The sequence below is a fragment of the Ischnura elegans genome, chromosome 7 (assembly GCF_921293095.1).
Source record: "Ischnura elegans chromosome 7, ioIscEleg1.1, whole genome shotgun sequence".
Lineage (NCBI taxonomy): Eukaryota > Metazoa > Arthropoda > Insecta > Odonata > Coenagrionidae > Ischnura > Ischnura elegans.
The window spans coordinates 2,470,400-2,498,042 of NC_060252.1; the positions used below are offsets into that span (position 1 = coordinate 2,470,400).

At 39.1% G+C, this 27,643-nt stretch overlaps 1 protein-coding gene across 3 annotated transcripts in view; it reads left to right on the forward strand.

Moving 5' to 3' along the window:
• The window catches only part of LOC124162139 (basic proline-rich protein), a 70,113-nt gene that overhangs the window by 36,255 nt on the left and 6,215 nt on the right, over positions 1–27,643 (forward strand). The window lies entirely within an intron of this gene.

The window sequence follows — 27,643 nt, forward strand, 5'->3', positions numbered from 1 at the left end:
GATTGCTATTATCGGCGCAAAAATGGTAGAATGCTGAACGTTAAGCATTTGTATAAATTCTGCCGAAGCTCGACAGTCGTGTCAGATATCGTTCAACTCATTGTTTATTTGACTACAACAATGGATCATTAGTACAACGAGTACAACGATATCTGAAACGACCCTGTGGAGCTTCGGCAGAATTTCATACAAATGCCTAAAGTTCAGCGTTCTACCTTTTTTTGCGGCGATAGTAGTGGCACATTAGGAATGTATTTTCAGCGATTCGGACATGCGTTTGAAGCGATCGTGGCACATTAGCGCAGCGCTCCTGGCATGCTTGTGCAGCGCTTATGACATGCTTGTGCAGCGCTTATGACATGCTTGTGCAGCGCGTATGACATGCTTGTGCAGCGCTTATGACATGCAAAAAAGGGAAGTTTGGGAGTGCTAGACGCGCTGCAGCAGCGCCTTCGCCGCAGCTGCAGCGCTGCCGCGAAGCGCATCTGATGCGCATCTGAAGCATTTTGTGTTTACTGGGTTACCATAATACCCTAGTAGCACAATTTGTGTTCAGAGTATGTTCAAGGCATTTTCAACACATATGTAAGATGTGTTCAACATAATTTGAGCACATGCTGAGCATATGTAAATGTCCGGCAAGGCATACGCTCAACATATGTTCAACACAAGTGGAAAACATATGTCAGGCACATTCTCAAAATGTGCTCAACATATGTTTTCAACATATGCTCAGCATGTTATCCACTCATGCTCAACATATGTTTTCAACATATGCTCAGCATGTTATCCACTTATGCTCAACATATGTTTTCAACATATGCTCAGTATATTATCCACTTATGCTCAACATATGTTTTCAACATATGCTCAGCATATTATCCACTCATGCTCAACATATGTTTTCAACATATGCTCAGCATGTTATCCACTTATGCTCAACATATGTTTTCAACATATGCTCAGCATGTTATCCACTTATGCTCGACATATGTTTTCAACATATGCTCAGCATATTATCCACTTATGCTCAACATATGTTTTTAACATATGCCCATCATTCTCCCAAAATATATTCAGCATACCCTCCCCCATGAAAAAATTGTATAAACCTGTATAAAATTTGTATGCATTCTAATACATTTTCATGACAATTGAATTAGAATGTATACAAATTTTATACAGGTTTATACAATTTTTTCATAGGGGCCAGTGAAAATCTCTATGGAATTTCGTTCTCCTATTGTAGTTTGACAATGGGAAAGATTTATTACAAACATAAAATTTTCCTACATGAATAATAGTTTCTCATTGTCAAATTACAATAGGAAAAATAAATCCTATGGAGATATTCACTAGGGTGAGGTTGCATCAAATTATCTCCCTTATCAAATGTATTCCCTTATAACTTTGCAATGCCTATACTTTAGATGCACAAATTCTCTCCTTTTTGTACCTTTCACTATGGACTTAGGGCGTGATCACAGACCTTCACGCTAGATATATACTTCTCAATAGAGATTTTGCTACATCTGTTGTACATAAATTATGGATTCCATAGAATGATACATAATTGGATCACACCAATAGCTGATCAAGTGAAAGTTGTCCAATGACAAACAGAAGGGTCGTATGAAAAGGGTTTGTGAAGAAAAAAAAAGGAAGGGAAGGATATATAAAGCAGATGTTTCATCACTTTCTACACAAGGGTGTGAGGTAAGCATTAGGGACAGCTAAAACCTGTAAAACATTAACGTCAGGAAGTTTTCTACCCCTTTCATACCTACCTCATAGCGGCTCCACTGCACAAATGTATCTGAAAGTGTTGCACGACAGCACACCACTTTAAGTGATATATAAAATATTGGCATCCTGAACTGAAAACACTTCGGTCCCATTAACTTATTAATGATTGCAGTACATTAGCTGACATCCTATGGACCATTCACTCGATAAAGGATTGCATGGGAATAAAGAACCATAAAATGAAGCAATAGTCAGTCATTTATTGACACAAAAATCTAAATCAATATTGAGTTCAAATAATTTTCTCATACATTGCATTATATATACAGTAATATCTCAAAACAATACCTTATCATTGAGGGTTTATATGAATCACATTGTTCCTAATACAATTTATTTGAGACATGACTGAATTAACTCAATCTTAAACTTGATCCACGTCATGATGGTCCACGGTATAAGCAGAGGTTTTTCAAGATAAAGAGGTTCACTAAAAAGAGGGTTGCCTTATTTAAATTTACATGTAAATCTGACGGGACTGTAGGGGTGGTATGATCACTGCGAAGTATGAAGGTTTACGATGTTTATAGAGGTTCACTAACAGGGTTCTCACTATCTCAATAGTGAAATTTATGTTTTTTTCCTGGTTTTTCACAGTAGACAAAATTCACTGGAAGTGCTGTACCTACTTCAAATTCACATTCGGCATAAATGGGTTTAAGGGCTTAAAATTGTCATCATTCCAACGATGGATGGTGGATTAAACCTTTCCCTGCTCCTTATTTCCCTTGACTTTCCTCAGGCGGCATGATGCCTGCCTCAGCCACTCCCCAGCAAAGTCTTGAAAGACACACCTATCAACACTGGCAAACATGGCACGACACCGCAGAGCCTCTGTAGGTGAAAATTAACAGAAAACAACATTATCCACATAATGGAAAATAAACTGTAGTACTTATTTAATGGGTAAATGGCGATGATTCTCCTCTTTCATGAATTGTTTATGACCATTTACTTGCAAAATGTAAAATTTGCAGGTGTCAAAATTAGATAAGGAGCAATAGCAGGGGATGTTTTGCATCATAATAAGTGAAAACATTTTGAGCCAAAAATCATTTTATTATGTGCCCATATATTGGTATTAAATATCTAGAGTTCTGATTTATTTGTAATAGTAAATCATCATGATAGAGATATTATGATTCCAAATGCCAATAAAATATATATATATTCCATACTTGGATACTTACTGAACACTGCTGAGCATAATTGGGTCGAACAAAACCCCTTTTTCTCTTTCTTCAGTCCCTTGAAGGTGAAGGTGGACCCCACATCATCTGTCATGCAGAAGTACAGCATGTTGTATACTGCCTTTCCCACACTGTTGCCCCCTTGTATTTGAAGAGTTTGTACCTGAAATTTTGGATTTCAAGAAGCTGACTTTCAAGGTGGACACTAGTTCATTCAACAAGCATAAAGTAAAAAAAGCAAAACCTACCACTTGTTCAAAAAGCTCTGGATCACTTTCCAGGGAACATTCCAGTTCTTCGAACTCCTTCAGAGTTTTCAATGGGAAAGTCTTCTCCATTGAGTGGTTTGCCTGGGTTACTGGGTTACCACCCCCCTTAGTCAGCATTGCTAGCATGCTAGCCTGCTCACTCATTTGCTGCTCCATTTTCACCAGTTTGCCTAAAAGAGGTAACAGGCTATTTTTCATGGTACGTCTCAGGCATTTTTCTGGGTAGTACATATTAAAAATCCTAACATTTCAGTGAAGTGTCATTACATTGCTGAGTAGCATGAAAAAACAATCATACAGTCAACTGAAAAACTACAAGATGTTTCTCTACTCATCATTACTCATAACAACCTCTCAAGTAAAATATCATATTAATTTCTCTTACTGAGAATGGCATTTAATTTATCGTCCACTTTTCCATGGCTGCATGTGCAGCGTTCTGCTCCATTTCTTGACGGCTGCTGCACCATGGTGAAGTCCTCTCTGTGGTCAATCACCATCTCAATGTCATCATTTTTATTGCTGATTCCTGGCAAAACCACGATTGGATACGAGTCTTGCACGTCATTGGATTCAGGCTGCGTAGCAGGCTCATGTGAATCAGTGATGTTAACTGCAAATAAACAAAATTAAGGTATTCAATACTCACAGGCCTAGAAAACAATGTTAGAACTTTGGAAAAACCTGAATTGAAGTCATCATTTAATCACAAGACTCATTCAGGTCTTACCATATATTGGAGGAGGTGAAATACCTCTCCCATTCGCTCTCTCCTCCGTTTCTGAATCTGACATTTCCTCTGGCATTTGATCTCTTACCCGCTTGCTAGGCCTCTTTTTCCGGAGGCCACGACCACGGGGTTTGTGGATGTCAGAGTCACTTGTTTCAATGGCAGCATTTTCAAACTGGCAGACTTCACCATATGTATCTGGAAGAAATAATAATTAATTAGTCTATGCAATTAACCTTTTTGGTTCAGATACTCAACACTTGATCCCATATGGTTTTTTTTTATAGAATAAACTATTTGCAGCATTTTCCCTGCCTTACTTTGAGGGAAGAAAGTTATGAAATGAAAACATACCTGCAGTCGTGCCTGGCAATATTCTACATTCGTGCCTTGGCCAAGAGACATTAGGGGAAATACAATTCATTATCGAAAATTTTTTAAATCGACTGCTCTCCTCTTCAGGGAAGTAACAAAGCTGCCTTCCCAAGGTCACTTCACAAGGAGAGAGGGGGAACCAGAAATGCGTCGCACGGACTTTCCTACTTACGCGTCGCGTTTTTGCGCGCTTGAAATTTTTCACTTTTCATTTAATCGCGAAAAATAGATAACGTCATTTAAAAATCTAAAAGCGCGAAATACGTACTCCAGGAGTAATAATCTTTCGATTTAGGCAATAAAAAAATAATAGGAAACCACCCTATTGTGATATTCATTAATGGATTCAAACAAGATTTTAGCTGATTGCATAGAATATTATTACTTTATCGAAACACCTGGGTCATATTGTCGATTCGACTTTTGCTAGAGAAATGTGCGTGTTATGTCTCAAACAACCATGCTTTCGCTGACGCAGTGATTAGTTATGAGATGGATCAAAAAGACCAAAAATAGTTTATTATTTGAAATGTTCCTTTCTAGTAATTAAATTTTTAATATGATTGAGGCAATGTGGCGTTAATCGTTAGCGGCACGCCCACCTGATCCTCGGCTTCATCCCATTTCTCGTTTTCTCCAGGGATCTCGCTCTACCCCCACAGCTGCCGTCATGTGCTAGCGGACATGCCGAGGCGTTCTGCAATATTCACGCATTTCTAGCCCGGATTCTTATCTTCAATTATTTTTAGTCCATCTTTTGATATTCTCACTTGTGTCTTTCTTTTGTTCTCGATTAACTTGAAATTTTCTTTTGGAGCTAAGGTCTTCATAATACGATCACAGCGCGTTTTTTTTATTTCGGAGAAGAGGAAAGCTTCAGAAGGGTGGGAGGCGAGTGCGGAATGGAAATGGATACCGGATCTTATAGGAAATGCGCTATGTAACGCGTAACGCGCTTGGGAAATGTAACTATCCCACGGCACTCAGCTTCTCCCTATCGTATTTCAATCTCCTGGGGAAGATTCAAACTATGCCTGCCTTTATTAGCCATAAATAACACGTTGTAAACACTTCGTCTCATTTTTGTCAAACGATGGTTGCGGGAAAACGACGACGGGACCGCGATCTTCAAACGATAAATGCGGGAATACCTTGGGGAACGATAGATGCGGGAAAAAATTACATTGTCTTTATCAAACTTAATTTGGGATCAGGAGCGGCGAACGATGAATGCGGGAAAACGATCAATGCGGGAACGATAGATGGGGGTTCCACCTCCACGCTGTATATACACGTACAAGTAAACACATATATGTGCATCAACGCGAGAATTAACGGGAAAATTCACCGTGCAACCGTGAAGTAAGATCTTATGCTTTCCCGGCGAATATAGTCAAAGAAGGCTATCCGGGCTTCCAGCCGGGTGGTCTCTCTCCATTTTGCCGACGTTTAGGGACTAGATTCGTGTTGAGTGATGGCAGAATGGAGAGAGACCACCCGGCTGGAAGCCCGATAGCCTTTTTTCACATAATGGCCACCCCAAAATTTAGATGCATGAACGCGTGAAGAGAGAATAGAACCTGTTGTAAAGGCCTGTTTAAACAACACATTAACTCGTACGAGTTTATGTCTGTTTGCGTGAATACTTTTTTGTTGAACGGAACACATTCGAACGCATGAACCAAATTGGATCAGGCTCCATTATTCGTTCATGCATTCGCACAAGAAATGCATTCGGAAAGCAGAACCTATTCTATTTAGTTTCATATATTCTTGTAAGTTTTATTTCCGGCGCAAAAAAGTAATCCACAAACAGATATTACCTTGAACGTGTTTATATGACGTGTATCCAGACCCCCAGAACCGACATTCGAACAGGCTCCGGATTTTTTATTTAACATATAAACACAAATGTGGTTTCATGCACCATGCATCCAGGCATTTACTTTTTTTACTCAAAATTTATATGATATGCACGATCAGTTCATTAGCAGCAATAACATGAGAACTTTTACGATAACATACAGTAAGAGTACTAATCGTAATTTCGAATATTAATGAACTCATCTACTTACATTTCTGTTATATTGTTGATTCCCTTATGTGTCTATAGGCTCTTTTTTGGAGTATGAATTATGTTTCCAAACGTAAAACAAAGTACGTTGTTAACAGGTATGACCTGAAACCGACGTAAATTAACGATGTAAATTCTTAACGTGTGACAAGAAATACATGATACCATGCAAGCTAGATCAACAGGTTTGGCAGGAGGCGACAAATAATTCACAATAAGAGTATAATAGCGCGCTATTAATAGTACGCGCACACTTACCTTTAAAAACTTCCGTCGAAATCTGGCGGAGGAGTCCAGCAAATGCGTCACACAGAATGAACTTGTGACAGCAGTTTAAAATTCACTCGCGAAAAATGAATGTGAAACAGGTGATAATGTATTGTAATATAACCACACTGGCTTACTCAGATAAATATAGTTTTGTCGCACTAGCCTCAATAACTGACACTCGCAAAGACACTAGTTTCGAAAAACGTGGTCACTCGGATGTCAAGTCAAAAGTAAAACCAGTAAAACTGCGAAAAAACGTTTCCCAGCTTTCCCCCTTTCATGACCGTCGCGGGTGTACGACGTCTTTGTTTCGGGACCCAATACTGCGGGGTTTAGGCTTGACCCTCGGAGTCCGGAAGCAACTACCCTGACCCTTCGCCTTTATTATCCCTCTTAGGGGTAAAAGGGACCGCGGTCATGCAATTGTTTATCCAGTCAGTTTTCGAAATAAATGTTTGTTCTTTTCTCAATAAATATAAACTAAGAATTGAATTCTTTGTCTTTTGAGCAGCGTTTACAATTTTTAAACGAAATTTTACGATAAATATTAACTTATATTTCGAGTTCTTTATAAACATCTACATGGAAATTGATGCTGCATTAAATGCATTAATATTGACCTTAGAACTTCGTTTAAAATTTGACAAGGCTCAGAAAAAAATGAGGAATTCAATTCAAAGTCTGCAATTTACGTGCAAGAAACAATTATCCATGTGCCAAACACATATAAGCAACCCACCCATGAGTTGACCTCGAACCGATGACACTGGTAGGGTCGTAAATCCGGAGAGGAGGGAGCACATGTGCTCCGTCCTCTCCGGGGAGAAGGGAGCACATGTGCTCCCTCCTCTCCAGGGAGGAGGGAGCACATGTGCTCCCTACCTCCGTGTGATTATCCGCGAGACACTTTTTAACGAATGTCCTCCAAAAATGCTCCGTACCAATGGCGCAGCGAAGGGGAGGTTTTGGGGGATAAACTCCCCCCCCGAGAAATTTTTAAGTTTAGTCCATTTTAATTAATTGGATTGATATTACTAATAGAATAGGTAGCGTAAGGATTAATAAAATATCCCTCCTAAAGCCGTAAAACTCACCATTTTGAACCATTTATTTTAAATTTCTGCAATTTATTAATCTCGAACCTACCGCTTATCCTGGCGCGTATTCCATACCCCCACACACCCCGGTACATATTAGTTGCACCTAAACCTCCCCCCCCCCCAGCCTTAATTCCTATAGCTGCACCCCTGCTCCGTACCACTAGAAAGAAGAGTCACTCGGCCCTAGTAGCACAATTTGTGTTCAGAGTATGCTCAGGGCATTTTCAACACATATGTAAGATGTGTTCAACATAATTTGAGCACATGCTGAGCATATGTAAATGTCCGGCAAGGCATATGCTCAACATATGTTCAACACAAGTTTTCAACATATGCTCAGCATATTTTCCACACATGCTCAACATATGTTTTTAACATATGCTCAGCATATTACCCACTCATGCCCAACATATGTTTTTAACATATGCTCAGCATGGTATCCAATTATGCCCAACATATGTTTTTAACATATGCCCATCATTCTCCCAAAATATGCTCAGCATACCCTAGTGAAAATATCTACAGGATTTTTTTTCCAATAGTAATTTGACAATGGGAAACATTTGTTTCTATAGGAAATTTTTATGTTCCTACAGGAAAATTTTATTTTCCCAAAGGAACCTAAAATTTTCCTAAAGGAACAATCATTTCCCATTGTCAAATTACTATAAAGGACAAAGAAATCCTATGGAGATTTTCACTAGGGTGAGGTTGCATCCATTTATCCCCCTTATGAAAAGTATTCCCTTACAACCTTGCAATACCTATAGATGCACAAATTCTCTCCTTTTTACCGCTCCTGCCTTTCACTGTGGACTCAGGGCATGATGTCAGACCTACACATTGCATTCACTCGAGTTATCAGATTAGCACTTTAAATTGAAAATGTATAATCATTAATACAACTAAATTTGGTCAAGGATTTGAAATCGCCAATGTTAATTTAAAATTTATAAATGATAAGCATTCGACAGAATAAAGCATCGATGGTATTGATTATCAGAAGGAAATAACCATGATCCTGCTTCTGATCCAACATCCTTATAATGACCAAAGATTAATTAATTACCAACTTAATTGCTGCTGCATCTAAACAGTCTACATCCCATAGTGATTTAAGAGCAAATCCTACACATGAGATAGTCATGAGGGAGTACTACACCCTGAAACTTATTACATAAAAAATAGATTAACCTTCTACTATGAGAAGCAATAAAGTTTTAGTTACATGTGATGCCTTTCAGAAAAGCTGAAAATATTGCAAAATAAAATGGTTAATCAACCATAAGGAACAGCAAGGAATAAGTGAATCTCTGAAAAAAAAGTCTCCCACAAATTGTTCAACTGAGATTTCCCCACTTCTATTGTTTGAAAACAATGAAAATTTTATGCATTCCAAATAATGTAATTAATTAGCCATATAATGTACGTAATTTTATCACGGATCATTCCTAAAGTTGAGCCAACGAGAGTTGTCTGATGATAGGCAGAAGAGGCAAGTCAGTGGTAGGCAGCAATGCTGCCTGGTCAGGATGGGAAACTCCCACGGAAGGTGTAAAAAGGGTTTACGAAGACAATCCAGAAAAGAGGATGGAGAGAGAAGGGCAAACAAGAGGGATGAAGTCATTATTACCTTTTTCCTGTGACGAAATTGTATGAGTAGGCAAGGGTGAAAGGTACATTTGGGTAATAGCGACTGCCTGCAAAACATTCATGTTGTCTATCCCTTCAACATCCTCTTTAGCCCTGTCATCGTACAGCTCTCACCAGCTCCACTGCACATGTGCTTCTGAAAGCATTACACTCCACACTGCTAGATTACAACGTACGAAAGATTGAACGAACAAGGAAAAGGGCTAAGGCATGTTTTAGTAACATTAATAAGAATATTGATACATAGGTGGTATCATGAGCCACTAATGCTTTAGCCCAAATTATTTGTAATTATTAAAGTCTACTGCCACTTTATCCTTTGATGGAGCTCCTACGGAATATGTAATCAATTGGTAGATAATGGATTACATAGGATATAATAGGAGAATCAAGTATGACATAGTTCTGCAATTTGATAATGAAGTAGATTTATTCTAATGAAAAAACATAAGCATTTAACATTATCAACAAATATTTCAAGCCTATTCTTTTCCTTGATTTCTCTCAGTCTTCTTCAGGCAGCACGACCATCGTAGCCACTCCCCAGTTAACTCAAGAAAGGCACATTTATCAGCACTGCTAAACATAAGACAAGAGTGGAGAGCATCTGTAGATTAAAATAAACAGAAGTCAATATTTATCCACTAAACAAGCACTAAACAGCAAAAAATATTACTTCTTTAACCTGAAAATGGTGAATATTGACATCTTTCATGAATGGTAAATTAACATTAAGTTGCAAAATTTAAAATTTGCATGAGACAGACTAAGGAGAGGAAGCAGCAGTAAGGGAAGTATTGCATCATAAGTTCACACAATATGTAATGTAAAAGTTATTCATGTCAGCTAGTGTATATACATTGGTCTTAAATATCAATAATCCTACAATACATTTCCATGTAAGTTCATCATCATAATACAATTATTGAGTGCTAGATGAAGATAATACTAATAGATTAGTGAGGTCATGAACATTTTAAGACACCGATTCATTTCCATGCAAGAGGGTGATGAGGTTCTTCAAAAAATAAAAATGTCATTTTTTTGCATGACTAAACAGACATTTCTCATTAACAGATTTTGCATTGCTTAAAATATGTAATGAAATATGGAAAGCAAGAAAATTATGATGAACCTGAGAATATCATGTTTAACAGAACAAACGGTTCAATTGACAACATTAAATTTAATTCCACTATAATGTGGAGCCTTATTTTCCATAAAAAATCGCTTAAGATACACATTATGTGACTTTGGTCTCTAATTGTCCATGAAATTATAAATACCAATGGGCATATGGTGTATGTCTTGAAATCCGTGAAACCCAAGCAATATATATGCCAGATTTGGTTAGTATTTGAGGCACGAACCACAGGAATACTGTAGATACTGCAAATCAACTCGATTATTTTTGTCCCCTTACTTCTGAGTGAATCGCCTAAGTGCTAAAGTAAATTTTTAGTAATCTGATGGAAAAAACTAACGATAGTACGTATCATGCACACCTTTTGAGCCTTCCCCATGGGTTACCTATGCCAATTCTTTGCTTCGTTCCCTCATATCAGAGTGCAACTGTGTTAACATGATTCCTAGTCGAGACTACTCATATTTACTGTTAGCACTTCGCTGCGACAGTTATTCACAAAATAAGTTCGTTAATGATACTTGGTTACAAATTAGTTAATTATGCCTCAAAATGATACCATGAAAGAGAGGGCTAATTCATCATCCAGCGATTAGTTTAGCATTCATGAAATATGCTGCCGTTATCATAATTTTATGGCCTTGTTACAATATTAGCATGAACAAAAAAAGAGTTTATGAATAGATTCACAAACGAAATTAGAACAGGCTCTAAGCCTTGACCAAGAATTTATTACTTCCTTCACATTTTATTGTGGCTATGATTGATTTTGATCGAACATTTTCGCACTCACTCGGTTACATGCATCATATTCGATCCAAGTATTTACATTGGGCAGGAATAACTTAATACGGCATTTACGACCACAATTCAGTTCATAAATAGCCATTGAGAACTTTTACCATACCACACAAGAACAGTTAGAACTAAAATAGTAATATCATACATTCATCCGTTCATAAACAGCGATTGAGAACTTTTACGATATCACACAAGAACAGTTAGTACTAATTGTAAAATAGTAATTTCATATATTTATCTACCAATGTACTTACATTTCATGCTTCTAGATGATTCCGAGGTAACTGGGCTCTCTCCTCTTGTATAAAGTAACGTAAACAACGTGCGATTTGAGCAATGAAATCATAGCAACATGAACACACACAACAACGTCGACGCATGCGTCTCGCTCTTCAATTGTTTTAAAAGTGTTAAAATCAGGGCCTTGGTTAAAATTATGAATTGATATACTTGAATTAGAATAAACTAGAACTAGATATATTCCTTTACATTAATTATAAAACTAGCATGCAGTATTCGAATCCTGATCGCTGATTTGTCGACGAAATATTTCTCAGAACGCATAGATATTTACTTGAAAATATGCTCAACATATTTCGTTGAACACATGTGGAGCATATGTCTACGAGTATATGCTCAACATATTTCGTTGAACACATGTGGAGCATATGTCTACGTACATATGCTCAACATATTTCGTTGAACACATGTGGAGCATATTTCTATGAAAATATGCTCAACACATCGTCTGAACATATGCTGGAAATATTTCGAGCATATGTTGAAAACATGTGGTTTTAAACATCTGCTGAACATATTTTCAGCATATGCTAATGTTGTGTGCAAAACATATTTCCCTGACATAATCTGAGCATATGCTCAACATTTCTTGTGCTACTAGGGGGGGATCAGTACAGCAGTCATGCTAAGACGAAAACTCCGCCATCTCGAATGGGTTAAGTAGTTATTCTTATTATTTTGTAATATCATTTAGTAACCACTGTCATAGGCGGATCCAGGGGGGGCACGGGCCCCCCCCCAGACCCTGAAAAATATGCTAGATTTTTAATACGGTACCATTATCATTTCGTTCGTTTTGTATGACGAAGTATCCTTGTGCCCCCCCTGAACAAAATCCTGGATACGGCCTTGCTTGTGCCCCTCCCAGAAAGAAATCCTGGATCCGCCCCTGACACATGTGACTCAGTTTTTATACGTACACAAAAGCCCGTTGTCAAAAAATATTATCTACCGATTCGATCGATAGATTTTTCTTCCTTATAGGAAAATCTACTAGAATTGGTAGAATATTAATAGCGTAAGCTTGGTTTCGTTAGTAGTAGGACCCGCCCGCCTTGTGACGGTGCGGGACTCCTCGTCCCCGCCCTTCCTCTCCCGTCCTTTCCCTGGAGGCGTCGTCGGGCTCTCATCGCGGCGATGCCTCCAATCCTTTTTCCTTCCTCTGTCCTCCCCCTCTCGAGAGGCACGGTCGTATAATTCACCGACTTGGTTACCGGTCCTCGAGAGCGTATCCTTTGCGGTGCCCGCCCTGGGAACCCCGAACCCACTGTCAAAAAATATTCCGCGATTATCCCACAATTGGTTCGCAATGTCCCTCGGACGAAATAGGAATATGGGGGATCAAAACGGGATATCCCAGGAATATCCCATAATGATTCGCAATAACCAGCTGGGACGAAATAGGAATATTGGGGATCAAAATGGGATATCCCAGGAATATCCTGTGCTGTGTGGGAAACGTAATAATGCATCAATTCGAATTATGAATAACGAACAACAACTGAAAACGTACTAACGAATACGTATATTGTACGCTTTAAAATTGATTAGGTAGACGCGCCTTGATGACGAGAATCTTCGTCATCCGTCCGGAACGTTCGGGGAAAAAATTAAGAGAATTCTCGCCATCCGTACGCAATGTGCGTACACGAAACGATTAGTGCTTGTACGTAGCCTTATAGCGAACATATCCCCTCGATTCATTGACGAAATATTTCTCTGAACGCATAGATATTTTCTTGAAAATATGATCAACACATTTCGTCGAACACATACGTTGACCATTTTTCTATGAAATATGCTCGACATATTTCCTTGGACACACGTTGAGTGCTTTTACATGAAAATATGCTCAACATATTTCGTTGAACACATGTGGAGCATATGTCTACGTATATATGCTCAACATATTTTGTTGAACACATGTGGAGCATATTTCTACGTATGTATGCTCAACATATTTCGTTGAACACATGTGGAGCATATTTCAATGCATATATGCTCAACATATTTTGTTGAACACATGTGGAGCATATTTCTATGAAAATATGCTCAACATATTTTGTTGAATACATGTGGAGCATATTTCTATGAAAATATGCTCAACACATCGTCTGAACATATGCTGGAAATATTTCGAGCATATGTTGAAAACATGTGGTTTTAAACATCTGCTGAACATATTTTCAGCATATGCTAATGTTGTGTGCAAAACATATTTCCCTGACATTATCTGAGCATATGCTCAACATTTCTTGTGCTACTAGGGTAATACCATATACTTTGATCAGCCGTTCATTTCCTCAATTGGACAGTATATACAAATACATGCAACGAGTCGAAATTGTTTTCCCCACTATTCGCTGCCTTCTACAATTAAAACTAAAAATTTACTAAATTATAAACACGGGCAGTCGACTTGAATTACTTGCTTGAAAACAAAGGATTTCTCCGAACACCAATAAAGTTTCCGAACAAATATGATTCACCACAAACGTTTAATGGAATATCCATGCACTACATCATTAATGCAATATATATCATGTGGAATTGAATACAAATTGTTTCCTCTATAGACAAGTAAGTTATTCACACAATTAAGTTTCAGTTTATCGGCACAGTTCAGGGTCTATCAAAAATTTCAGTGAGCACATAATAAAATCAGCTGATACGAAAACAATGATAACTGACACAACAGCACTTTCCACACGATTCACTATTGCTAGATTCACTTTTTCACAGCTGTTCCATCCATCCTCAAATTCACCATCACCTCCCTCTGCTTTTTCCAAATATGCAGCTGAAATATCGATACTATTCCATCATAATACATGAAAGCACAGCTGTGACGTTGCCACCTACTTCATTTCCTAAACAGAGAATGAACACTGAAATTAGGGAGTCATATAATATATAGATAACATTGGAAACGAAAGCTTCTAGTTCATACAGTAAAACGATATCGTCACGAGCAATACAATAAAAGTTGATACATATTAATTCTGATATGCAACACACAGACTTCGAAGCTTAACACATTTACGAAGAAAATCAAACATATTTAGATTTCAATGATTATTTCGCATAGCATATATCTCACGGTAAAGGACCGATCGGATATAGGTAAATCATTGAATATTTATGTCCGATAAATCATCATTATAACAACGAAATTATGACCTAACCCACCTGTCTGAAGCCATTGGGAAATTATCACAACCACAACAAACAGCTGATTTCTTAAATGAGATTTTCAAAGCGTATTATATACTTCCAAGGTTTAATATAATTTTTAAATGTAAATAAAGCAATTATTTATAATTTCAAGTCAATATTCCGTAAAATACAGAAAAATATATAAAATATCTTCTCCCTCATTGGTTACGCAAACTGTTCAGAAAGTTTTTCATACGGGAAGAGGCGGAGCTTCCAAATAGCTCGCGCAAGAAATAGCATGCTGCTATTCCGAACAAAATTATTACTACGCTTCATTCATAATACGGGGTCGTTGCTATAATGACCCGCAGAATAGCATATGCTATTTTTTGCAACGCTTATCCATAATAGCAGCCTACACATACGGAAGATCCAGGTTACTGTGAGGTGCAAATACGATACTTATGCAATCGATGGATGTAAAGGAAAAATATAACAGATAATGGAGCAAATAAACCTTATGCAGCTCGTGTCGGTCAAACCTAGTCGTTTAGTAACAATAACAAAACACACTTTCACACTTCATCCCTTCATCCCCTTCATCACTAATGTTTCGGCCATTTTGAAAAATTACGTCACCGACGCTAGCGCTGCTAGTGGCGCAGAAACTTCGGAAACAGATTTAATCCGTATTTAAAAAGGATTTGGAAATCTAGATTTGATGTATTATGAAATCTCCCTAAAATACAGATTTGATCCTTTTTGTGTTTGTAGGGTTCCTACTCACACCTTCAGCCATTTATACAGTACATAAATCAGCCTTAACTTTTTGCACATGTAAACATCAAGAATAGCTAGCAGGAGAAAAATTATAAAATAATTCTGTGGTATGTTACACAGCTTGCAATATGGAGACCACTTGGGTCTATATCCTCGATTTGATTTCTATATTTCGTGATACACAGCTCTGTATTGCAGGTCATACGTATTGTAACGTTTGATACCATGTTTAGGTTTTGATTTATATTATTTATTTGATGTTTATGTTTAATTGGATGTGGATGCTCAATGAATACTGATGGACTGTTGCCAATGAGTTGTTGAAAGGAGAGAGGGAATAGGTCTCCGGACAAAATTTTAATACCCCTTCAAATATTAACTAAAATCGTACACTATAGTAAAATTATCATTAATGCCTCTTTAACGCCCTTATTTCACGTATTTTCTTAATAATTTACAAAATAAATGACCGTAACAGTTCCACAAACACACCCACTTCAAATCGTAATTCCATTGGCCTGCCGGAAAGTGACGTCTGCTCATGCAATCTTGAGGGAAATATCAGTGGCGTTGCGCATTGTCACCAAATTTCTCGGCTTATTTAACGACTTTAAGTAAGGTTTTATTTCTTATATATCTTTCGGAGGTTTTATCGTAAAAACGCAAACGCCACGGAACCTGGTTTCACCAAGGCTGACTCCAGAAACTTGCCGAAAATTACAACGGCAGCAATGTTTACTTACATAAGCGACAGCGCTACATACATGCTGAAAGCCGGGGAGTGAAGATGCATAGGTATGGAAATATAATATTACTGGCTCTTGTAAAATACATATTAAATGTGTTTATGAAATTTAACAATGAAATTCCATTTATTAGGACCCTAATGAATGGAATTTCATTGTCGAACGTCGGAAGAGAAGATTACGCTGACGACGCCATTGGTTGTGTGCAAATTATGCACAATCAAAACGAATGTATCTTTAGAGCTCGTGTGTGCCCCGAGCACGAATTAGGCCTATTATGTGGAGGCACGAGTTTTTGAGGAGGACGGTGAGGTGGAAGTTAAGAGCCTTTCTTGCAATGATTGCATAGCTGGTTCTGATAAGCAAAAGTTTGAACGTGAGAGCAGTTCAAGTATTATGTAAGCAGGGCTGGGAAAAATATGGGCCCAGGAGTCTTTGAAATGCCCAATATCTGTGACTTGGGTGTTTGAAATCTAAAACAGTATTTGAAATACTTTTTTAAATAAAAATTGCATTTCCATGGAAACTTACTAGTAAAGATCGTAAGAGATCTTAAAAAATAATTAACTTGTTTTTGTTCGTCAGGATAGTTACAAATAGTACGTGAGAAAAGTATGCTTTATACATATTTGATTTTTTAAAGTAAAACATCTCAAATAGTGCTCTATATAGTTGCATTATTCTCCTTGGAAATACAAGTTTTTCATAAAGTGTCGGTCAGAGATCCCCTCGAAATGGATAAAGCCAGCAAGTGAAAAATCTTTCCCCTGGTGAAGTTGAGTATAGGATTTTGTCAAATCTGATAAACATTGTAACATATTAGAATTCATTTTCTTCTATCATTAACATTCGTCGGCACTTTCTCATCCAAACCAATCTTCGTTTTACGTATTGGGGGACCGTATGAAAATATTTATTTGGAGCATTTCTAGTCGTATTTCTGCACTTAGGCACAATACAGTACTTGAAGCTACACTTCGACATATCGAGGAATAACTACGACACGAAAAATGCGGCGTAGTAACCACAATATCTCCACTGTAAACTTCAATAATGTGCACGATAAAGTTGGTTAAGAACAACACTATTTCTGACGTCATTCAAGATGGCCGCGGTGCGAATTACGTTTTTCTTTGATGGCTGGGAAGAGGTATTTTAAATGCTCATAATAAAAAATAGATGACTTTACAGCCATATTGTTACAACTTTTAGCTTAATAATCAAATCTACTTTTCAGAAACAAAATAGGTCTCTGAACACCTAAATAGGTGTTCAGAGACCTATTGTTGAGGGGGAAGCCATTTAAATAGGAGCCGGAAGGAGGAAGAGGAGAAAAAGAAATTGTGATATGAAAGGAATAAAGAGGTCTCAAATGTCTGATATTACTTTATGATAGTATAAAGCAATTCCACGTAAATGTCATACTGACTGGTTAAATAAAAAAAGTAGTTGAAGACTATGATATGGATCAAAATTTGTGCTATAAAGTCTAGACTTTCGTTATTAAGTCCTGACACTAGCATGAGTCGCGTGTGTCTCTGATAAGAGAAGTTTTTTATGTGCTCTCCACAGTTTTTAGCCACATACTAAACGTTCCTGGAGCGGGGGGAGCTTCGCCGTCAGGGTTTTCACTCCTCACCAAGCAATGCGTACTACCAACTATCCCCTATCGTTTACAAAGACTGCTGGGGGATAATGTGGCAGAATGTAGATGCATGCTAGCCGGGATTGTGGCATTTTAGCTTATGACGATGTTTTGAAGGCGGTCCGGGGGGTTTCCAGGGGTTTCGATGAGTGTACATACTACGGTCACAATCATCCAAATAAATTCCTTAGCGGTGAGTCATAGGAGAACGGAATTACTGCTAAAATATGCGAAAACAACAAGAAAACATGCTATTTACAGAAAAAAATAATTTTGTCGCTAATCTTCTAGAGAGCCACGTGAAATTTCGAGGGGTTTTCCTGCATAACATTTGTTTGCCTACCTACAATAAAAATTCCAGCTCTCAAGCTTTAGGGTAACAATGAATTTTCCCCTATTACTCACATACACATTACAAATTCTGTGTTCTCCACATAGCGGTGCATAGGCGCTGTAATAAGGCATTACTCACACGAATTTCGTGGCGGTACCTTATGGGGAAGTGGTTTTAAAAAATCGCGTTTAGGTGTCCATGTCCTGGAACCCCCTTTACACTTCTACTATTTTATTAAGAAATTTACATTAAAAAATTTGAAGTTTTATTGCGGGTGTGTAAATAGGTCTGGATAATTGAAAATGACGCGTAAATATAGCTGACACAATTCCCATTCTGAATCAATAAAAACTATTCAATTCGGATGAATGGTACACGAAATATACGACTTATTACGTAATTTTTATTTTTTGGGGGGGTCACAGGGGGTTATCGGGGGACTTTATGTGATTGTCCCGTAAAACGCGGCATCGTTTACCTTCGATGAAAATTTCGTCTCTTTCGCTGTAGTGCAAGCATGGTTTTTCGACGGTGTCACCCGTTAAAATTAAATATTCTGCGTTCTCCGGGTAGCGGCACGTAGCGGCACGAGAAAGACGTCACTCACGTTAATTTGGTGTCCGTACATCGTCGGGAAGTGGCAAAAAAAATTCCGATTAATGTAAAATTGTGTGTTGAGGGAATGCAAACTTCACGGCGGATGTGTTGTAAGTTACCAAACGTTGTAGGATTCGCGATTTCAATGGAAAATCGATTGTCGTTAATTATTCGTAATTCGTTCGACTTATGGAAATGTAAATATAGCCAAAAATTTGAGGAAAAAACTAGTATCTTGGATTTAAAGGAATTTGTCCTACGATAATTGCAAATAGGTCAAAAAAATTCCGAAGTTCGGCCCATAAGAAAAGCATTGGAAATTTTAAAAAGTTTAAAAAATACTTAAAATCAAAATATTGCAAAGAAAACCACACTAAAAAATTAACCAAAAATCTAGTATCCTATACGTCAAGGACTTATTCCTACATCTAAGGCGAGTTGGCTTTAAAAAATCCAAAGATAGGCCCGTAAGAAAAGCATTGGAAATTTTAAAAAATTATAAAAAATAATTATAAACAAAATATGGCAAACTTTTTCACTTAAAAAAATCGGCCAAGAATTCTAGTTTCCGTCAGTGAAATTTCATGTTCCCGTGACATTTGCAAGTAGGCAATAAATGGAAAAAGTTTTAGTCCCATAAGGCTCCAATGTTAATTCGGATCGATATATCTCGAAAACCGATCGACTTTTTCGAGTTTTCGGATTTTTCCCCCCGATGAATATTTTTTCTCCACAACTGGTAAAAATTTCGTATTCCCAGCACGTCCGGAAGTGGTCGGGAATTTGTATACGTGAATCAGTGAGTGAGTGAATGAGTGAGTGAGTGAATGAGTGAGATATCTGTCACACATCGGGTTGTATATAATATTGATGTGTACTCTATCTGGTTTCCACAATCTCTTAATTTCATTTTTAAGTTCTTCATACTTTTCCATTTTGTTGGTGCAGGCTGTAGTGATATTATGCGAATTAGGTAGGTACGGCAATGTCTATCAAGTACGTTTCATTGAGAATTTTATCTTTCACCACTAGATCAGGTCTATTGCTGTGGATTGTTTTATCGGTGATAATTGATCGGTCATAATTAATCTTACAATGATCGTTTTCAAGGAAGGTTTTAGGTTTGTTTTTATAATAGGGAACTGCATTTTCTATGAGTTTATACTTTAGAGCTAATTTATGGTGGATGATGTTGCATATATGATTGTGTCGGTGCAGATAGTCTTTTTGGGATAAGTTAGTGCGTGACATGGTACTATTATTTTATTATTATACATATTATTATTATTAAGTTATCTACCGATTAAGGTAGGTTTCCATGGAGTGCTTAAGAAGAATTCCAGGAGCCTCCCCTTCCATCAAGCACTTCCCTCTTCAGTGCGCAATAAGACCTACTACCTTTCATTCCATCAAAAAATCCTATTCTTTTCCTTCCTCTCCCTCGTTTACCTAACATTATTCCCTCTAACGCTGTTTTCAACATCCCCTCCCCGCTAAGTACTCGCCCTATCCATACATTCTGTCTCCTCCGTATCTCATCTAAAAGCTGCCTTTCCTCACCCGATATGTCCAGCACTTTGTCATTCCTCCTCCTCTACGTCCTCTTCACCTTCTGCAATCTTCGCTATACACACATCTCGAATGCCTCCAAACTTCTCTCCTCCTCCTTCTTCAGTGTCCACGATTCCGCACCATAGAGAGCTACACTCCAGATCAAACTCTTCACTTACTTTTCTTTAAACTCTTACATAACATCATCTCAGAAGTTCCTTCCTGTTCATGAGCGCCTCCTTTGCCAGTGTAATTCTCTTCCTGATGTCCTTACAACTGTACCCTTTTTCATCTAATGTGCTACCTAAATAGTTGAATTGCTCAACCTGCTCAAGCTTCTCCCCACCTACTTTTATCTTGAGTCTCACATTCCTCGCTCGTGATGCTTTACAAAACCGCATTACCTTGGTCTTCTTGTAATTAATCCTCATCCCATATTCCTCGCACCGCTCGTCTAACGCATCTACTAGAGCCTGTATTCCCCTCGCTGACTGGCTAATCAGCGCCTGATCATCCGCGAACCTTACCGATTTAAACATCATTCCTCCCACTTTCACTCCAGCTTCCAACTTGTCCCACGCTTCTCTTACCATCTCCTCAGCGTTACACGTTAAAAAGCAGTGGCGATAAAGGACAACCTTGCCTCACATCTCGGGCAATGCTTGCCCACCCAGATTCTCCGTCCGCTACCCTCACTTGCGCAGTCTCTGCCATGGTAAAAACGAAACACTAGCAGCACAAATAACGTAAAATAAGAAAACTTTCATAGTATCACTATGAAAAAAAAACGCTAAAATAAGCCCACGAGTGACAGAGAAAAGCAAAGGGTGCTCCTGAATGCAAAACTGTCTGAATGCCTGACGTCTTTCGTTTTTCGAATTGAATATCTCCCTGAGCTTGGTGGTGATGGTTTTCCTCAGCTTTCCATGGACTGCAGCTTTACTGCACCGCCGCTCATTTTCTAGATGGAAGCTGCACCTCATGGATCATGGGCAGTTATTTAAGACGGTGCTCTTTAAACTCTCAAACTTTAACTTCGATTTTCCAAAGCTGAATCAGGAGAGCAAAATGGTTTTCAGCCATTATTTCGCCGTGAGCCCGAGAACGTGCGCTTTAGGGACAAAGGAGAACAAAGGAAATCCAAGCAGTAATCCGGGTTCGGTGGAACAGAATCCGGAAAAAATCAGTGGTTTAGGGGGCGGAGATTTTCTTTCGTAAACCATTCGGTGCAAAATAGTGATTTTTGCGACTTTTTTCCTAACTACATGAAGTAATAATGCAAGTGCAAGCATAGTTTTATACAAATCTACACTCTTAAAAGCGTATCAATTTGCAAAACAATTGATAGAAATAAAATATTATGCTTTCCCGGTGAATATATTCTAAAAAGGGTATTCGGGCTTCCAGCCGGGTGGTCTCCCTTCATTCTGCCGACGTTTCGGAACACGAGTCGGATCCACCCTGAGACAAAATGGCTACAGTAATGAGGAGATACACTGGGCCCTAAAAAGGAGCATTAAAAACCAAGGCTCTTCAAAGGGGGTAGAAAGACCGAAACCCATCGCTATAGCCAAAATTCCCTATGTGTCTACGGTGTCCGGGAAAATTTCAAGGATCCTCCAAAAACACAGTAATGACACAGTTTTCCAGCCATGCTCCAAACTAAGAGACCTACTTGTTAAAGCCAAGGATCCTTGTGGTTTTGAAACTCCAGGGGTCTACCAAATTCCTTTCGAGTGTGGGCAGGTGTACGTTGAGGAAACGGGGAGAGCCATTAATACCAGGATCAAAGAACATAAGAGACACCTTAGGCTCTGCCAACCGGAAAAATCCGCGGTTGTAGAACACGCCATTGAATCCGACCATAGGGTGAAGTGGGACCACGCGAAAATTCTATGACGTGAGACTAAATTCTGGGAAAGACTGGTTAAGGAATCCATCGAGATCCGGCTGACAAGTAATATACTAAGCCGTTGATCACTTCCGAACGTGATTATTTAAATGTGGACTGTAAATTGTTTAAATCAAAGTCGAGCCGGGCCAGTGGCATACCACTCACCGCTGCTGTTGTTCCCGTCGGGGGCGCGACATGGCTCCTTCTCCTGGGGTTGCTCAATGCTCATACGCTTGCGAAGTTCACTGGACGACTGCCTATTCACTCCCATTCTCGGAGTGACAAAACCAAAAACAAAAACAAAACGAAAACCCGACAACTCGTGGTATCGCCAACAGGTGGCGAGGCTCGACTTTTTCTGGGAAATTCACAACCAAACATTCCCCCGCCCTTGGAACAACGTTCCAAAGCAAAAAAAAAACAAAGTAATTATCAATTAAATTAATATCGAATAGATAATCATATATTACTTCACCTTTCGAATGTGATCATATAGTCCAACTTTAACTAAACCAACCTCAACTTTGGGTAAGGAGAGGGAAAGACAAAACAAAAAGGAAAGGATTGCTTATTCTTCACTCCAAGGGGGCCATCAAGGAGACTTAATAGGAATGGGTAGCCCTCGGAAAGGTTCACAAATACGAAACACTAAATTATCAACTACAGAACTAAACCTAACATTACAAAAAAAAACAAAACGAAATCCTGACCTCAAACGTTAATTACCCGATAGAGGTAATGGACACAAATCTTTTACTGACCGTCTAAACACTCCCTGCTCGGTTTTAACCTCAGCAACCCTAACCAAGCCATATGTCCCTAAGAAGCAACGGTTTATTCGGCCAAGTCTCCACCTACATGGGCTACGATTCGGTTCCTTCAATATAACTAAGTCGCCCTCCTTGATATTACCACTTTTTGAGGTCCATTTTCCTCTCCGCTGCAGAGTCATTAAGTACTCATTTTGCCATCGCTTCCAGAATGTCCCTACTACTTGTTGCAGCAAACTCCATCGTCTCCCCAATCCACTATTACCATGCTCCAGTTCTTCCGGAAGTGCGTAAATTGGTTCTTGTAGGAGAAAGTGGCCAGGAGTTAAAGCCTCAAAATCGTTAGGATCCGAACTAACTGGAGTAATAGGCCTTGAGTTTAATACAGCTTCTACCTGCACTAACACCGTGTAAAATTCTTCGTACGTCAGCACTTGACCGCCGAGTGATGCTCCCAAATGCCTTTTCACCGATTTTACCCCGGCTTCCCATAGTCCTCCCATATGAGGACTGCCCGGTGGTATGAATTTCCATGTGATTCCTCTTCCACCCAGATATCGTTCGGCTCTGTCATTGAAGTCAGTTGATGACGTTACTTTCCTCCAAGTCGCCATCCTTCTCTGTGCCCCTACAAAATTAGTACCATTATCACTATGGATTTCTGTCACAGCGCCTCTACGAGCGATAAACCGCTTTAGCGCGGCTAAGAAGCAGTCTGTGCTTAAATCCGAAACAAGCTCTAAATGTATTGCCTTTGTTGCAAAGCAAACGAACAAGCAAATATATCCATTTAATATCTTAGAATTTCGGATTTTAGCCATTTTTAGAGCAAATGGCCCGCCATAGTCAACACCCGATATGCTGAAAGCATTCATTTTTTTCAATCTAGAGGGCGGTAGATTGCCCATAAACTGCTCTTTCGGTTTGGGGTTTGCACGAAAACATTTAATGCAGTGCAATATTCTTCGACGAACAACGTCTCTAGCATTAATGATCCAAAATTTCGACTGGATAAGGCAGTGCAAATGAAGTGACCCAGGGTGTAGGTAGGTCTCATGATAATAATCGATAATCAAAGCCGTTAAATGATGAGAACTTGGAAGCAACATTGGATGCTTCTGGCTGAATGCAATTTTGGCGTGCTTCAATCTGCCTCCAACCCTTAAGACACCTTCCTCATCGATGAATGGGTTCAATTTTCATAAGCGACTTGGCACTTCTTCTTTCCGTAATAAATCTAATTCCTTTTGAAACTCAATTCGCTGCACTAAGATTACCAACCGCACCTCAGCCTGGTCCAACTCTCCAGTAGTGAGATAACCAATATGTTTCTCGTTAGGGTGCTTACAATTATGAATGAATCGCAGCAAATATGCTGCTATCCTCTTCAGTCGTGAAAATGAGGAAAACATCAACAACCAAGTCAGCGTGTTTTCCTCTAGTGCCGTATGGAGAGTAATTGTTCGAGCTTCCACTTCAAGGGCATCACGATCCGTTTGGCGAGATAGGCTGGGAGCCCTCGGCCATGCCTCCGATTGTTCACTTAGCCATAACGGGCCCGTCACCCAACCTGCGTCCTCGATCAATTGACGAGGAAGGGCTCCTCTCGATGCTATGTCACTAGGGTTAGAGTCTGATGGAACATACCGAAATTTGTTCGGAGATAATTTCTCTTGCACCATAGTGACTCTGTTTGCGATAAATGATTTCCAGCGGTGAGGAGATGACTTGATCCACTGAAGAGCAACCATTGAATCACTCCATACGACAACATCAGAAATTACGCAGTGAGGGAGCAATATATCTCTTGCGTAATCAATAAGGTTAGTAGCCAAAACCACACCTAATAATTCTAATCGAGGTAATGATATCCGCTTGATCGGTGCCACCTTAGACTTAGCTATCAGTAATGACGTGGCAACCGTCTGGTCGGAATTCACAATTCGTAAATAAACCACCGCCGCATATCCCCTCTCCGAACTATCCGCAAAGGCGTGCAACTGAAGGTCGATTGCCGAGTCTACTTTCAAGCCACGACGTAATTCAAATTTCGAAATGAGTGGTAACTCATGTCGGAATTGTTTCCATTTGACAACCACTTCTTCGGGAGGAGTGTCATCCCACTCAAGTCCGCAATGCCAAAGGTGCTGGATGAGCCATTTTCCATAAAATGTGACAGGGCTAATAAATCCAAGTGGATCAAATAAGCGAGCCACCTCCGACAATATGGTTCTTTTCGTGATGACACCAAATCCAGCCTCAAACTTATACGAAAATTTATCCTTCCTAGGATTCCATGCCAAACCCAAAATTTCAGCGGCAGGTTGGTTTTCATGCTGAAAAGTAAAACACTCTGGCTTCAGAATGCAAAATTCTGAGGGTACATTCTCTAGCAGTTCCAACTGGTTACTCAACCATTTGCGCAACTCAAATCCTCCACGATCTAAAAGCTTCTTTAATTGGCTTTGCAATACTAATGCTTCGTCAATGGTTCGAACTGAAGAAACTATGTCGTCCATGTAAGTATTTTCTCGAATTATTCGAGATGCAAGCGGAAATTCTGCGCCTTCATCGCATACCAACTGATGAAGTGTCCGAATTGCCAAAAATGGAGCTGATTTCATTCCATAAGTCACAGTGGTCAAGCAATATTCTTTGAGCTCTTCCTCGGGACTAAATCTCCAAAATATTCGTTGCATATCATAATCGGCCGGGTGTAGCTTAATATTTCTATACATCTGGCGTATATCAGCGATCACCACAACCTCATGCAATCGAAAGCGCATCAAAATGTCGATTAGATCCACTTGTAATTTGGGACCCTTATGCAACACATCATTCAATGATATGCCATTAGTGGTTTTCATAGAACAATCAAAAACCACTCTAAATCGCGATAATTCCGCCTTCGAACGATAAATGCAATGGTGCGGAATGTAATAAGATGTTCTCAATGGGGCACTCGTTGCCACAATCATATGGCCTTGCTCAAAATAATCCTTCATAAATTCGTTATACTTCGAGCGTAAAGCGGAGTTTTTGGTTAATCTGCGTTCTAGCATATAGAATTCTAGCATATAGAACCTTTGCAGCGCGGAACCATGGCTTTGCCCCAATTCAGGGGTAGATGAGATAAAAGGTAAACGAACAACATACTGTTTCAATTCACGAGAAATATTGTTCTTATAATGCTGCTCGCAAGCATCATCTTCTGGACTACACTGATATCTCTTAGGAGGTTCCTCAGACTCCCAAAACTTTCGCAGTAAACCTTCAATATTATCACCAAGTGTTGAGCAGAACACTCGGATTTGATTTGCTTTATTTTCAATTTTCCCCATTAGGCAATGGCCAAAAACAGTTGGCAAAATATCTGGTGTCCCTGGAGGACCAATTATCGGCGCGTTAACTACCACGCGCGCAAACCATTCTGCCCCCAATAATACGTCTATTTCTTCCTCATCGTAATAGCTCGGGTCCGCAAGTTTCAACCCCTTTATATGAGGCCATGATCTATTAAAGACCGATAATTTTGGGCATTGAGCAGTATGAGGAACCACCATAGCTTTGACTTCCAATTTCAACGTGCTTTCAGACAAAGGTTTCATTTTCAAACTGACAATTCCAGACGATATCACGGAATTATTATTTCCGAACCCAAAAATAGGAGTTCTAATTTTATTGGAATTCAACCGTAGCTTTCGAACGCAAGATTCCGTGATAAAGGTTCCCTGACTTGCAGTGTCAAGCAAGAGTTTAATTACGCGGCCATTGCCATCAATGTCCCATACGATCGCCCTGGCAGTCGCAAGCATCACGACAGACCCCAACCGATGAGTGCACGTTTGGAAAGAAGACACCTCTCGAACTGGATTTTCTTTCGTCTCATCTGGGTCTGCGCTCACTAATTGAGGGTTTTGCTGCTTCTGCTCTACCGCAGTATTATCTTTATCTAATTTCGAACATGAACCCTCACGATTGGCAAAACAAATTAATTCATTGTGAGGCAATTTACACTTAGGGCATGGCATTTTGAATTCACAATCTTTTAAATAATGGTCTTGGCTGAAACAAACTAAACAACACCCTTTAGCCTTAACTAATCTTAGCCGAGATCCCACTGACAATTTCAAAAACTTCCTGCATTTTTCCAAAGAATGCGGCAACGAACAATTTGGGCATGATTTCTGGACCCTTTGCCTATCAGTATTAACAACCATACTGGTAGACTTTCTTAAAGATTGCATTGGCTTATGGGGCCTTTTATTCAGACCAGTATCTGAATGAAACGATGAGGCTGCTTCCAAAATCTTGGCTTCCTCACTTAAAAAATCAAAAAATGTTTGCAGGGAAGGCTCACCAACATTGAGCGCTACCTTTTCCCACCGCTCCCGTAACACGGAATTGAGTTTGCGGCGCAACATAAAAAGCATTGGGACCGACCAACTTTCGACATTG